Below are 16483 nucleotides of genomic sequence, written 5' to 3' on the forward strand. Positions count from 1 at the left end.
CCGAAATTTACGCAGTTCTTTCAGCCAGTCCCCTTGTCAACCAGCTTGCTGCTCCCACCTAAAACTGTGCAGTTTTCTTGGATTGTCCTCCCACTACCCGACACCCTGCTTAGCCTGAAAAATACATGGACATGTCCTGCAAGCCAGCCTCCCAGTTTTGTGCAGTTTGGGCCAACAAGCTCCCGCTGCCAACCTCCCCGGAGAATCTACATAGTTTTCACTGCCAGTGTCCTCCCTGCTGCCTGCACTGCCTCCCTGGAAAATTTGTACAGTTCTTCCCTCCACCCAAGCTAGATCCTGAAGATGGTCACTGTTGTTCTAGACTGGTCATATCAACCTCCAAGTGACCTCTGTACAATTTTCCTTGATAATGACCCAGAGCCCACATCCCAACCTGAAATGTTCTTTGCGTAGTTTCAGAGCCTTGTCCTCTCTCCCAGTCACCTGCACCCAAAAACGAAAGATGATGCATCATGGTAGACTAGGATATTTTTGGATTTGATGTCATCTCGTCATGAATGATTGCAAATATAGGTACATGGATGAGACATGACGTGACGACGAACGGGATGAACAAGGAGCGCATGCTAAAAGATTTGTTCGCGAACGGATGAACACATGAAGCATGTCAAGTACCAACGAAGGAGATACATGCATGTGAAACATCAAGCGAACACCAAGACCATTGAATACTCTGCACACCTTGTTATGAGGAGGTGAAGCTATGATACACCAAAAGCACACTCATCACTCAGCAACACTGTAGCTCGACATGGACACCACCATCAGCATGAACATACCAGCACTGTCATGTCGAGTCATGTCATGAGTCATCTCGACCACATCACTATTGTGGGCCATACTGTTGTAATCAATGTAATGTAACATGGAAGTCCAAGAGACCCACATGTAAAGTTGAAGAGTCATGTAAGTCAAACAGTCATGAGGGAAGTCGAATAGTCACAAGGGTCAGTTTCACCCTTGGCTATATATACCCCTCATTTGTACATGCAAAAGACTTTTCACCTTGGCTCCTCCCACATAACCTTGAAAGTTTGTAGTGTTTTCTTTGAGGAGCGAGCAGTGCCTCCAACACCCCGCTGTCAGGGTTAGTGATGTAATGGTGTACGACTGTGTCTTGGAACTTTCGCTTAATTTAGAATCTTGTTAACAGGCCAACATGTTTTCACACATGTATTGTATTCGTTTGTAAGACTATTCTTTGGACACTTGTAATGCATGTTTCTTTAACCTGTATTAAGACAGTTGAACTATTTTGGTTTTTTTAGTGCATATTCTGTTGGAAATGTGTTGTACCAGTTGTTAATGTTGTCTCACCCATGTGGAATATTCCGCCGGACAATCGACAGATTCATTCTTGTAAACTTTTTATAACGTCTGTCGCACTCAAATGGACTATTCCGTTGGGTGTTATACATGCTACCTGTTCACTTTGTGTTTGTGACTGGCGCATCCATGTGGACTATTCCGCCGGAAACTACGCATGTCTTGTTGTGTTGTGTGTCTCTAGCAGAGTTGGGACTATTCCCTCTCAACCCGAGACTCACTTTCACCCTCTCCCTCTGCAGTGAAATAACTTTGACACAAAAAACACTAAACACTCACCAGGCACACAAACCTCATTGTTTGAATACTAAGTATACCACTCTCATGTGCTGACAAGCAAGAGCTAAGGCATATCTCTAAGATAATGGATATTGGTCCATCGTACCATATGGGACTCCTACACCAAACAGTGTGAGGTATGGTTGGGACTTGATATCAGGGAGATCCCCTTAATGTTGGTGGGTCCAGCACTATCAACATTTTTGGCGCTAAAAGGAAGGCCATATGACAAGCTGAGCTCGTTACATCTGGTTTGAATATCTTACCAAATGGATCATACACAATTCGTGCTCCCGGGGTGTTTATCTCATTTCTCCCTTAATCAACTATCAATCCCCGATGAGCTTCTCAATCACTTATCCTTGTTAAAGTTTGACGGTGAGGACAGAACGTCTGTAACCAAGTACATTTCTGATTTTCTTCATTTCTACGAATCTCATGAAATTGATAGTGAAGATCTTGTTTGCGTACTTTTCTTCCTTACCCTTGAAGGTTGTGTTAATCGGTGGTGTCATACCCTGCCACATGCTTCCGTCCATTCCCTTCTTACTCTCCTCAAGGAGCTCCATCAAGCCTTCGATAAGTGTAACCACCAAGATGTCTATGAAAGAATGTCTCGTTTAATAATGAAGCTTGACAAATCAGTTGAGGACTTTTCTACCCGCTTCCTTCACCTCTATCAGCAAATTCCTGAATAGTTTGTGGACCTTGACTTCATGAGCCAAGAGTTGAAACACTTGGTTCATGTTTCCCGACATGATGAACCTCTTGATTTCCCTTCTCCCTTGACTCTTGTGGATCATGAGGCCCCTCAGTTTGTAGAGGAGGATCCCAAAACCCCATTTGTTCCTTGTCCTCCTCCCTTTCCTGTCTCAAAATGGGTGCCCCCTCACAGTGGTCGCAGAGCTAAGAAATATGCACAGTAGGTACCCCCTTGCAGTGGTCAAAAGCTGAGATATATGTGCATCATGTTCCCAACCCATCTTCTCAACCGTCTCCTACTCCAATGGAGGAAATTCCAGAATGGCTCAGTAAGCCTATGATGAAGACTCATTCCTCCATTTCGCAAGAGGACATCATCGTTCATAACCCAAGGCTCGAGTCTAATCTACATCTCTGCCATCATCCATCATCTGCAAGCCGTGACTCGCTTGATCAATCTAATTCACAAGCTAGATGTGTGCATTCTCTTGATTCTCAAGCTACTAGCTCAAATTGTGTTCATGTGCAAGGCAGTCTCATTACATAGGCGGAGGAGCAGGAAGGTGAAGATACAATCAATTCCTCTTCTATGTTTCAAAATGGTTCACATCAAGACAATGAGCTTCCATTCTTGAATGATTCTCAACCCGCTAATCTTGGTGAAACATCATGCACAATTAATTCTTTCGATCAACCTCTAGTCTTGGGTTGTCATCACTCCCATGCTTCCGTATGTTGTGATGAACGCCCAAGCACATCATGTGATATGTTGTTCTCTCATGTACACTCTAACTCAGATCTAGAATGTGCACTGGTCAAAGAAGACGTCCATATCGAAACTTCCTTTGCACCTCACTTGCCCATGTGTCCTACCATTCGCAGTGCGTCTACATGCGGCGGTGATACTCTCTATTCTCTTGCTTCTTCATCTGATGAGTTATCTCCTCGATCGATACCAGGAAGTGAGGTTGTCCATGATGAAAACAGTCTCAACGCACATGAATCTTCTCACTCATCATAATCTTGTGTGTTGCATGAAGACAAATCGTCAAGTCAGCTTACTGAAGCTGGAAAATTTGATAAATCATGTGACAAAGATGGTTGTCATCCTAAGAGCAGTTTTGAAATCAGCAACAACAACCATCCTCAAGCCATGCATGATCTGGTTCACATCTCAAAATGCCATTTTTTATTACTGGAAAATTTCGAGACATGTCAGGGAGTCGAGGCACTTCAACATCCGTTGGTGGTTATGTCAGGACCTCGTGACTCTGGTATGTGCCTTGAATCGAATCAAATCTGGTTTTCACACACAATCCATTTATCTGCATGGTTACACTCGACGTGGATCCCCGTGTAAAAAATATTTACTATACCGGATGTGATATTTCAAAATTTCAAATTTTCATTAATGACTGAATCCACGAGTATGTTACAACATGTACGTCTTCATGCACTTCTCTTACATCCAATTCAAGTTGGGAGTGTTCGTCTCTCATGCAATCATGGAACTATGGAGTTGATCATCTCAAAGACTATCTTTGTCCGAAATCATACTTATCAGATATTCTCTCTCGTGATCAGCTCCTTGGTCTTCTTGCAAATATTGCATGTCAAATATGCCTGCTTATCACACCAACAATCTCCTTATGTGAGTACGAGTGCACAAGCTATCATGAGAATCAGGTTCCTCTCATTTCACCACACCCTAACTGGCTTCACACATTCACAGTGCTTACACCTTTCTACATTTCTGTGATGACCATGATGCTCGTGCAATTTTGCACCAATTGCAGGTGGGTGTTCTATCATATCTAGTGCACAGTGAACTTGGTTCCATCATTTAGATTGTTCACAAGATTGTTCAAAAACTATATTTTTTCGTGTCGAACTGGGAATCTGGCATCTCGACCAAATCGTATAATCTTTCTTCTATCTTGGGTGGTTGTCATGCAATTTATCATTTTCCCAACAGTACATCCAATGGCAGTCACTTCACGCACTGTGATCTTCACCATGGAACATCTTTCTCCTCAGACTTCTGTTAAACATGTGAGGCACTTCAGCCTGTGTTGATGGCTATAGCAGGTCCTCACTCTCTTGACATGACCGAAAAGAATGATCGGATATGTCTATCCGTACCAGATTCCCATCATGATCCCCTCACTCGAATAAGGAATCCATCTTTTCAAAGATCATGAGTCTTTCAAAAAGACCATCACAAATTTTATGATCCAATCGTTGAATGGTTGGAACAGTGTTACTTGGCAAGTCGTGTTGCAGGTAACAAGCTTCAGTCCTTCCTCACACTCACTAAGAAACTTGGTGCAGAAGAACACACACTCGCAAGAGGCTTTCGAGGTTTGTTGAAAAACGGTAGTCACCAAAGAGGTAAGCATGTGTGTTGGGTGGTTGTGACACATCTTTCTACCCACAGGCGAGACCTTCTCTCTCATGTGCAAGTTTTTCAAGTTTTTGTATTTTTTGTTGCACACTATTTTTTATATGTTTTAATCGCTTGTATCTTTGTGGTTGCAGGTCAAGTACGCCTATGGTGGCTTCACTAGAAATTTCATTTCACGTAACCCTGACTGTTTAGCGTAGGAGTAGGAGTAGTGTTTGCTTTCTTGCTTGTCTTTGATTTCTGGTTTGCATGTTTGTTTGCTTGCTGACTTGGTTTGGTTTGTTTGCTTGCTCGCTTTGCTTGCTTGTTGTATTTTCGCTTTACTTTGCTATTTTTGCTTTGCTTTGTTTTGTTTGCTTAATATCATGCTATTTTTGGTTTTTCCAATAAGTGCTTCCCTCTACTGAGTTCTGGCTTTTGAATGAGTATGTGGCTAAGATCCAAGGAGTCTTGTGACACTACAGCACTTGGTCAGTCATCTATTTGTCTTCCTGTGCTTGGTTGTAACGTTCGGTCGATGAAGTCTTGACAGAAAATATGAGTTGTCTTCAAGGGAAGCTCTGGTCCAACCATGAACCTGTGTCCACCCCGGGAAACCCCATGCCTATACTCAGTCTTATGCTTTGTGTGTTCAAGCTCATCCAACTAGTAGAAATGGTGAAGGGGGAAATCTAAACAAGCAAACCGATATCAGAGGTCTTACATGCTTCTCTAAAGGAACGACCTCTTCTGCTCTCAATAATTCGGGATACCTCTTCCGCCCCAAAAATAAATAAGTGCATATGCACATTCCTCTTTCAAAAACACAAAGGTGAAAGAAGAGAAAGGCTTCCTGCGCAGAGAGGTGAAGCATGTAAATCCACCGGGGTACTGACCAGTCTCGCTAGTAGTGGAGAAATGTGTGTGTTCCTGCGTGACTCCGTCGAGGTACTGTCTAGGCCTGTTGGTAGTGGAGAAACACTAGAGATGAAAACTTTATACTCTGAAAATTTTAAGCTCGCGATCCAAACTACCCTTCCTTGGATTTCGAAACACTGTGATCAAGCTAAAACTTGTTGTTGTGCTTGACTGAGTTGGAAAAGGTGAACCATGTCTGTCCATGGGGTAAGTGAAGAAGCTGAAGTAACCCGCACAATGATTTAATACTCCCTAATGGACCAAGGCCCAGTGTTGTGAATGAACCAAAATAGAGAAGTTGGTATTCAACTAGTGTGTTGCCAAGTGTTGTAGTGGTTGCAACACCCTTCAAAATTTTGGCCTGCATCCAATTGCGGAGCCTTCCTTGGTTTTTTCCTTGATGTTTGCAAACACTCAGGATCATCCCATGAGCTCATGTCTAGTCTTTGCACCCTCCTCGCTTAACTATTCACCGGTCATCTTTTGGCATGTTGGTTGTAATGTCATGCTTGCAGTCATGTTCTGGCTATGTTCAAGGTCTGCCTTCGTGTGTACAATTTGTATTCTCTATGAAAGCATCTGGTGCACTCACACATGAAGTTGTATGCAATGTCACGCAAGTGTCGTCGCGGTCGTTCAACAATCTATCTCAAGTGTCGCGCTTGTCGCTTGCACCCTTCAGTCAGTCACACTAAGCGTATGTTGTCTTGATGGTTCGAGGTGTCTTGTCATCGATTCATGTTGAGTGTGTGTTCGCAAGGTCATGCATGCATGAGTTCACTCGTTCACACACTTAGTCATTTTTCCAAAGTATTGTCGACCAGACCACCCTCCACCAATCAGACCTCTACTGAGCTGCACTGCGCAGTCTCAGCTCTAAGTGATCGTGTACTGTTGCCCAGAATGGCACAGAGCTTGAGGCTACCTCCCAGGCAGTTTTCATTGCGCAGTTAACCTAGCTGGTTGTCATCCAGAACAGCACAGAAGTTGCTCAGCAAGCCATCTCAATTTAGGTTGCCCGCAAACAAATCTATCAAGCTTCCCGCTAGTAAACCAGAGAGTTTGACTGGGCATTGACCTCAGGCTTCACTCCAAAAAATTGCGCAGAAGTTGCCAGCATGCCCGCCTCTGCTGACTAAAGAAATTGCACAAACATGAAGGATAGGAACCCTCCACCTGTCACTGCACTGTCCCCGAAATTTGCGCAGTTCTATCAGCCAGTTCCCTTGTTAGTCAGCCTGCTGCTCCTGAAAACTGCGCAGCGTTCTAGCACTGTCCTCCCGCTACCCGACACCTCGCTCAGCCTGGAAACTGCACAGACATTTCATGCAATTCAGCCAGTCTCCTTGGAGAATCTATGTAGTTTTCACTACCAGTGTCCTCCCTGTTTCCTGCACTACCTCCCTAGAAAATTTGCGCAGTTCTTCCCTCCACCCAAGCCAGATCTCATAGATGGTCACTGTTGTTCTAGACTACTCATCTCAACCTCCTAGTGACCTATGCACAATTTTCCTTGACAGTGCCCCAGAGCCCGCATCCCGACCAGAAATGTGCTCTGCGCAGTTTCATAGCCTTGTCCTCTCCCGGTCACCTGCACCCGAAAACGAAAGATGATGCATCGTGGTAGACTAAGAGATTTCTGGATTTGATGGTGTCTCGTCATGATTGATTGATGATATAGGTACATGGATGAGACATGATGCGACAACAACAAGATGAACAAGGAGTGCATGCTAGAAGACTTATTCGCGAACGGATGAACACATGAATCATGCCAAGTACCAATGAAGGAGATACATGCACGTGCAACATCAAGCACGTAGTACAGGCATTCCCTCAATCTTGCATTCCTTAATGGATTTCTATGTAGTTCATAGTTGTTGTTTCTTCTTGGTTGTTGACCTAGTTCCGTAGTTATAATCATGGCTTTTGGATAGGAAAAATCACAAGCATATCTTAGTTCATTGGCCCTTATCCCCTTCAAGGCTTGGTCTATGAGAATCTTATCCCTCTATTTGGTTTTCGTAGTTGTCATTCCTACTTCTAGTCTCAGCCGTGATAAGGCAAAGGGCTCAATGTCGCAGGGGTTATGGTGGTCGTGGAGCTTTGAATGGTTCAAGGGATAGATATTGTGTTGAACCCTTGGCACGCCAGTTTTGAAAGTAGACTTTATCATATATCTAACATGAACTACAGGAAGCTAAGGAGGAAATTGTACAAGAATGTTGTTGTCACTCTCGTTCTGAGATTATTGCAAAAAATGTTGATTGGGTTCTTGACAATGGCCATACTTGAGGGTATCAAAACCAATACCTATGCAATGTCGAATTATACTAGAAGATGAAGTCTATGTTGGGTAAAGTTTTGCTTGAGTGGAATGACACAAAAGATGAATTTTTTGTGTTGCACAACATGTAGTTGCAACTACAAGAATTAGGCCACCGTTTGGAGAGAATTGAAGCCCATCTTGCTCTAGAAGCAAGCCCAGGAAAGGCTAATCAAGCGAAAGCCACCTTTATTGCGTGGGACCCCTCAAATTCCATTAAATCTTTTACATGCATTATATACCTTTGGCTTATTTGTTTTTTGAGTTCAATCCATTTACTACCACAAGAGAGTATATGCATATAAGGCCTCTAAGTTTGCTCATGCTATGGTTTTGTTATGCAATCAATTTTTTCTATACTCTTCTTCAAAACTGTCTAAAGAATAAAAACATGATATCTTGCCAATGCTCTAGTTTTCCATAGTTTTCCAAGTGGTATACCAAAGGCTTATATCAAGCCACTGCAAATGTAATTTTTTTACTGATAAATGAGATTAACTTCTGAAAGAAAAACTATTATTTATATATTTTGAATTAAATATATATACATGTCAAATAATAGGTAGTATTGATTGTCTTTGCTCAATATTTATGTTCTGTGCGTATATCACAGTGCATATTCCTATCTATCATGTTTACGAATCTATTTTATTAAAATATTTTACCATGATATTCCACACTATTAAAAGAATTACTCAAAATCTTTCCCACGTAACTCTCTCCATTATTCGTTAGTGCTAAGAGTCTTAAATTTTTTTGAATTTGCTAAAAATTTTAAATTTCTTTCGTAGGAAATATAATCATCTTTTTCAAAATAAATCGTCTATGAATGAAACATAATACATAGATGGTTTCTTTTGTATACCAAAAAAACATGAAAATGGTTTGCTTTGTATAATACTCTAATTCAAAGGAGTGGCAAAATCCAACTACAACTTTTAAACAACTTCTAGGTAGACTTTAATAAGTGGATAGATATTCTAATTTCATATAAGTTATCTGTTTTGAAAGAGGGCACAAGACATTGTATCTATATTAAATAAGAATGAATTTTATTAAGGTAATTTTTGGTGTTTTTTTCCAAAAAAATATCTCAATCTCTAATTTTTTCTAAAAGCAATTCACTCGGGACAAAATTATTTCTTTCAATCCACTAAACAAAATTATTTCTTTCCATCCACTAAATTTTGAGATTTGAATATTATTTGTCGTGTTTTTTTCCCAAAAAAATATCTCAATTTCTATTTTTCGTAAAAGCAATTCACTCGGGACAAAATTATTTCTTTCCATCCACTAAATTTTGAGATTTGAATATTATTTGTCGTGTTTTTTTCCCAAAAAAATATCTCAATTTCTATTTTTCGTAAAAGCAATTCACTCGGGACAAAATTATTTCTTTCAAATCACTAAATTTTGAGATTTGAACATTTTTATTTTTTAAAGGCACTGCTAAATTTAAAAATAAATATGAACTTTAAATAAATTCCATATTAAAATTTCCCAAGCTTAAAGAAAAAGCTCGTATGAACACTGAGGTCAATGTTACATCACCAAATTTTACAATAACTAATATTTTTTATAAGCTCTGATAAATTTAAAAATGAATTCCGTATTAAAATTTCCCAAGGCTAACACTGAGGGAAAAAGCTCGTATGAACACTGAGGTCAATGTTACATCACCAAATTTTACAATAACTAATATTTTTTATAAGCACTGATAAATTTAAAAATGAATTCCGTATTAAAATTTCCCAAGGCTAACACTGAGGTCAATGGTACATTATCTTCACTTGGTTCAATCTTTCATGTCTCCAATGTTAAAGAGAGATTTGCCTAACACATGATAAATAATATATTTGATTCGAAAAGCGAATTGACATCCTCAAAACCTGAGGACACTTTAACCCAGATTATTAGAATTGACTTGTGAGCCCCGCGCCCGAAAATAGTCGTAGGCTTCCAAAAATTGGCGTATGCCGGTGATTGTCTTTAGTAAAAGGCGAAAGAATAGTTCGCTTTGTGTTGACCACACGGCTCCGTGAATTCCTACGTCAAAGCAAAGCCCGCAAAGTGAATTGCGAATTATATTGTTCAAGTGAATTATATTGTTCACTCGTTCGCGACGCGGGAATCACTCGCCAGGCCTTTCTCCAAATCCAATCGTTCGCGACGCGGGAATCACTCGCCAGGCCTTTCTCCAAATCCAATCACTCGCCAGCCCTTTCTCCAAATCCATATTCCCGTGCTGTTTGAATATACTGAGTGTTTGAATAGATACTGAGTGTTTGAATCACTCGCCAGGCCTTTCTCCAAATCCATATTCCCGTGCTGTTTGAATATACTGAGTGTTTTAATCCATATTCCCGTGCTGTTTGAATATACTGAGTGTTTTAATCCATATTCCTCCAAATCCATATTCTCGTGCTGTTTGAATATACTGAGTGTTTTAATCCATATTCCCGTGCTGTTTGAATATACTGAGTGCTGTTTGAATATACTGAGTGTTTTAATCCATATTCCCGTGCTGTTTGAATATACTGAGTGTTTGAATAGATACTGAGTGTTTGAATAGCTCACCAGGCCTTTTCTCCAAATCCATATTCCCGTGCTGTATCCATATTCCCGTGCTGTTTGAATATACTGAGTGTTGAGTGTTTGAAACTGAGTGTTTGAATAGCTCACCAGGCCTTTTCTCCAAATCCATATTCCCGTGCTGTATCCATATTCCCGTGCTGTTTGAATATACTGAGTGTTGTGCTGTTTGAATATACTGTGTGAAATTTCCTGCTGGTCTTTCCAGGTGGCATCAGCGCTGAGTATATTCGAACAGAAATTTCCTGTGCTGTTTGAATATACTGTGTGAAATTTCTTGCTGGTCTTTCCAGGTGGCATCAGCGCTGAGTATATTCGAACAGAAATTTCCTGGTGGTCTTTCAACTGGCATCAGCGCTGAGTATATTCGAACAACACACAGTATTCTTTAGTAAAAGGCGAAAGAATAGTTCGCTCTGCGTTGACCACACAGCTCCGTGGCTTTTAATCTAAAAGCCCCGCTAATTTATAGTCGCCCCCTCGTCTGTTTCAAACAGCATCATGAATGTGGGATAATTAACAAGTAGCGTTGCAGGCAATTGCGACAATCTTTATATTCGGAGAAGAATGAACTCATCTATTCTCTGTGACAACACAACAGAGGAAACGTATTGTTCCTGAAGCACTATTTCTATCAGACTCTGAAACATATTATTCCGAATCCAGAGTCAGAATATACAGCTGCATTACCCTTTTGCGTTACGAGTTAAAAGCATTATTACTCTATATCCGGATCATTTGTCCAGTTGAAGGTGTTTGAGGAAAATAATTTTCAGTTGTGGTGAGAATATATATCTATTTTAAGTAGGGATCTAATAAAAGTTTATATGGATTAAATTTTGACTGATGCAAATTTTTTTAAAGTACAAAATATTAAATTGTATTTTTAATGCTATATTTTATATATATAAGACCAAATAAATATTTTAACTATAAAAACTTATTTTTCATCATATATATAATTAACATTAAAATATTTTACATAACATGTAAAAATAGACATTTTATCAATCCATATTAGTTAACATAGATCTTAAATAGTTTATCTAAATTTTTTGAAAAGTATAAAGTTTAAACATCTTACTAACACATATTTTTTTACTTCTAATTACTTTACAACATATTCATTTTTTTATAACAGGCATTATTTTTCTATTTAGAACACATGTACTGACAAACTTTTCAGTACGAAAAAAAGCTATATATTGATATTGAGTATATCAGCAAGATGCCTATACATGTACAGTTGTGAGGATTTCTCCACATACTATAAATATGGCGGAATTTATGATGTATGGTCTGTATATATACATAGTTTTTTGATGGAGATAGGAAATATATGTTCATTAGATATCTAAAACAAAATTGTTTTCCATGCCAACAGAGATATAATATTCATACCTTTGCTGTGTATTGTGCCAATGTATAGGCCTAGCATAAGTTAAATACGTGCCATGAAAAACAAAACCATACCATGAAAACAAAACATGATGAGAGTTAAAAGTCAGGAAGACAAAAGTCCTGGATCTGGAAGCAGTTGTTTGCCGAATTAATCTGCATCCTCCATACGCCTTGGGGAGAAGTAAGGCCCATTTTGGATAATGCATCAGCCTCCCTGTTATTGGATCTGGCAATGTGTGAAATAGTATAGCTCTTCTTGTTGTTCCATAAAGCTGCAATTCTATCCATCCATCCAGCAATATGAATGTTTTCGATGTTATGTTTTGACATAACATGATCAGTTATTAACTTTGAGTCTCCGAAGATATGTAATTTCGGAATGTCCAGGAAAGAACAAAAGGAAAGGAGCCCTGCTAATGCCACCGCCTCAGCTCTGTTATTTGTTCCCTGTCCTGCATTCCAATGGATTCCAAAAGACTGATCATCTGTTATCTTGATGAAAACACCGCATGCGCTCCTCCCCTGTTGAGCAGCTCCATCGAAAAATGCACATGGTGAATCCATGGACATTGGTGCCGGATGACTTCTAATGCTCCCGTGCCTATAGTCTATCGCTGTATTTTTTTTCTTTTTACAGTTCCTGATTTGTCCGGACATGTCCAGAGCGTTGTATAGAGCAATGACAAAAGTAACCACTGAATTGTAGGGCTCTACTTTTGCTTCAAAGAGCCTGCCATTTCTCCATTTCCAAATGGCCCAAATGGTCAATAAAGGAACGGGCTCCATCTTGTGTGCATGATGCTCCATCTCTTAAACGCTTAAGGAATAGACACATTCCTCATACTATACTGTAAAATAAGCCTTTTGGCTCAATTAAAAAAATTCTAATCAAAACAAAAAAATACTATTATTACATTATATATAACTATTTTATAAATATTAAAAATACCCGAGCTATAACAACTCTATGAAAACCTAAACCCCACATTAAAAAATTGTTCACAAAAAATATCCTTAAGCTCTCTCGTATAAGTGAAAATCAAATTTGATTTATTTAATAAATTTAATTAAAAATAACCATTCCTTTTTAATATCGATATATCTTGATTGATTATTGAGAAGGAAACAAGTTACATGTACCTCCAATTGCACCCATGCTTTTACTATATAATAAACTCAAATCTAACCATTTTAAGCTTACACTCGCATCTCAATTTTGCCTATGCAATAAACTCAAATCAAATTATTGTGGTTTTTCTATTAAGACCTATGGAAGGATATTTTATTAAATTTTCCTATTTTCAATAAACAAATTTGTAAAGTATTATTAATAAGTTTTCACTCATAGTTAGCCCCAAAGGATAGCTCAAATGGTCGAGTTCCCGTTGCTAAAGCACTTTCCCAGTTTGGGAGGTCACGAGGTCAAATCTCCTCGACGCCCTCGGGGTTAGGCCTGTTAAGATTGGCCGACGGGCAGATCCCTTAGGGTGGATCTGCCCCGATATTTTCCCGTGGATGTAGCGGCCAGTGAACCACAGCTTAAAAAAAAGGAAAAGTTTTCACTCATAGTGATTTCATATTGAAGGGCACATTTTACACCCTATGTTCATCATGGTCCTAGGGTATACATTATAAAAATATTTAATATTAAAATTTTTATTATTATTAAATATTACATATTATATATATATATATAATTGTTGGGAATTATTAAATATTTAGAAAGATCAATTTTATTAAGATGTAAATATCTTTTTAAATATTTTGTTAAAAAAAAATCTTTAAAAAAATGATTTTTTGATTTTTAATAGATAAGGATTAAAATAGATGAAGGTTAATCTAAATATAAAATATTTCAAAAAAACATATATACATAAAACAAGCCTAGATTTATTTTAGATTTATTTTAGTTTTGAAAATATCAAGCATCACATGAAAAGAGATTAAATTTTTCGAGGTTTAAATATTTTCTCAATCTTTTGAAATTTAAGAATTTAAATCTTAAGATTTTTTATCTCTCTAAACTATTAATAGATCAAGTATTAAGATGGAACTACACTAGCGTTAATATAATCAAATTTCTTTCTTTTACATTTGAAATTAATATTATGTGATTTGTTCTCTAAACATTCCTTGCAAGTCATGCATTACATTTGCAATCTCCATCTTCAACAACAACATGTCTTAAAACATAATGTTACATACTCATTAACTCCCCAAAAGATATCTTCCTTGATTCCCTAAAATTTTTTATGTTAACTTCTCCACCCTTCAAACACTTGCAAAGTTGGAGGAACCCATCATTCAAGTTCATAATAGCGTCTCCATCAATTCCATGCAATTTATTTGGAGTCATGAGTTAAACACAATACCTACAGACAATTTTCCCTCTAACTCATGATGCTCACATACTTAAAATGCATATAAATAATGTCATAATCTATCATCTCTCTTAAAATGAAAGTCACTTAGTCTCCCAAAATCAAAATGCATTCCTCTAATGCCATATAAAAGAAAAATTAACTAGGATAAATGTAAACATTATGTCATGTAATAAAATGATAAGCAAAATATCAACGACAAAAGAAAACATGCATATCAACTAGGTAACATTGATAAGAGATAATAACTAGTTTAAATCCATCTTAACCCTAGATCTATCAAGTGCCGAGAGGGATCAAAACTCTCAAGGTGCAAACCTCTTTCTTGAGTGCAAAACTTGAGGAAAGGTTTGCACGTTGAGAGATTTGATCCCTCTCGGTGCTTGATAGATCCGGGGTTAAGATGGATCTAGGTTGGTTTCAGAAATGTGTGGCCATACAAAATTTGTTGAACATCTAATTATTTTGATCATTTTAAATATGCTCAATATGTCTAGGATTAATTTGGTCAATTTAATTTTAAATTTGTTTAGTTACCTTAGTTTGATGAGATGAGAGAGACTGTTAGCAACTTGAATGATGAAAAATGATGAAATAAAATTTTTGAATGCAAAGTGACAATGCAAAATGTTGAATGATATAAAATGTGAATAATAAGAATGTAGTCAATTACAAACAATCTTCATTATGATCAATCTCAAATTATTTTATTCTATTGTTCTTATTGTCACACCTATTAGTTTTGCCATCTTTTCATATTGATCATATGAAAAGGGTAGTTGAAATCATAGACCATTCAAATATTTAACTCGAGCTACTATAGTAAACATCATACCTTGTCTCTCTTGCTCTCCAATATTAATAGTAGCTTTCTCCAAAGTCAATCATCGTGACTTTTGAAGTATTAAACCCCATATAATTTTCAATGGTAGTTGTTTTCTATTACCTTGTTTGAATGCAAAGTGATTAACAATGTTGAATGATGGAAAATGGGAATAATAAGAAAGAAAGCAATTACAAATAGTTTACAGTTTCAGGAAGCAAGCATTTCGGGTAAGTGAACATTTTATTTAGGATGAAAATTCAAGTATTGTATTTATGGTTGAATTACTGTAACACAGAAGTCAATGCACATCATTAATAATTTTTATGTGCTTACATTGAAATCAATGCACACTATTAATCTAATTACTTTGAAATTAATGTATATCATACATCTAGTTGCATCAAATCATAAATCAACATCTACATTGAAATTAATGCATCTAGTGCAAACAATCAAATAGGATTAGAAATCAACATTTATACTGAAATCAATGCATCTATCGCAAACAATCAAATAGGATTATAAATCTATATCTACACATAAATCAATGCATCCAATGCAAGCAGTCAAATAGGAGTAGAAATCAACATCTACGCTGAAATCAATGCATCTAGTGCCAGTTATAAAATAGGATTAGGAATCGACATCTGCACTGAAATATATGTATCTAGTGCAATCAATCAAATAGGATTAGAAATCAACAACTACACTAAACAATACATCTATTTTAGTGAAAAACCAAAATATTCATGAATTTCTATGCATATGTATATATTTGTCTTTATGTGTCTCTTTCTTATTCCCTGACTCTCCACCTTCCATATTTGTGTCTATCTCCCTCCCTCTCTCCACCTCTCCCTCCCTCTCTCTATCTCTCTCTTCTTCCCTCTCTCCCCCTTCCATCTATATATATCCCTCCCTCCATCTCTCCTTATTTGTCTCTCTATCTCACCCCCCTAAACACATGTCACGCTCTCTCTTTCTCTCTCCACATATATCTCTCTTCCTCCCTCCCTCTCTTTGTCTCTCTCTTCTTACCTCTCACCCCCTCCATCTATATCTCTATCTCCCTCTGTCTCTCCTTCTTTATCTCTCTATATCATCCCGCAAACATGCACTCTCTTTCTCTATATCTATCTATCTATCTATCTCTCCCTCTTCCTCTCCCTCTCTCTTTCTTCCCTTTCTCTCTCTCTCTTCCTCTTCTTTCTCCATATATATTTCTCTTCCTCCCTCCCTCTCTCTTCTTCCCTCTCTCCCCCCTCCATTTATATCTCTATCTCCCCTTGTCTCTCCACCTTTGTCTCTCTTTCTCACCCCAAAAACAT

At 38.0% G+C, this 16483-nt stretch overlaps 1 pseudogene; it reads right to left on the reverse strand.

The window, feature by feature from the left end:
- Positions 1-10895: 10895 nt before the first annotated feature.
- Positions 10896-10983, reverse strand: LOC149242266 (U5 spliceosomal RNA; annotated as a pseudogene).
- Positions 10984-16483: the final 5500 nt, after the last annotated feature.

This window comes from Pinus tabuliformis, chromosome 8 (assembly GCF_031772625.1).
Source record: "Pinus tabuliformis cultivar Carrire ecotype Pingquan chromosome 8, CPIR1, whole genome shotgun sequence".
NCBI lineage: Eukaryota > Viridiplantae > Streptophyta > Pinopsida > Pinales > Pinaceae > Pinus > Pinus tabuliformis.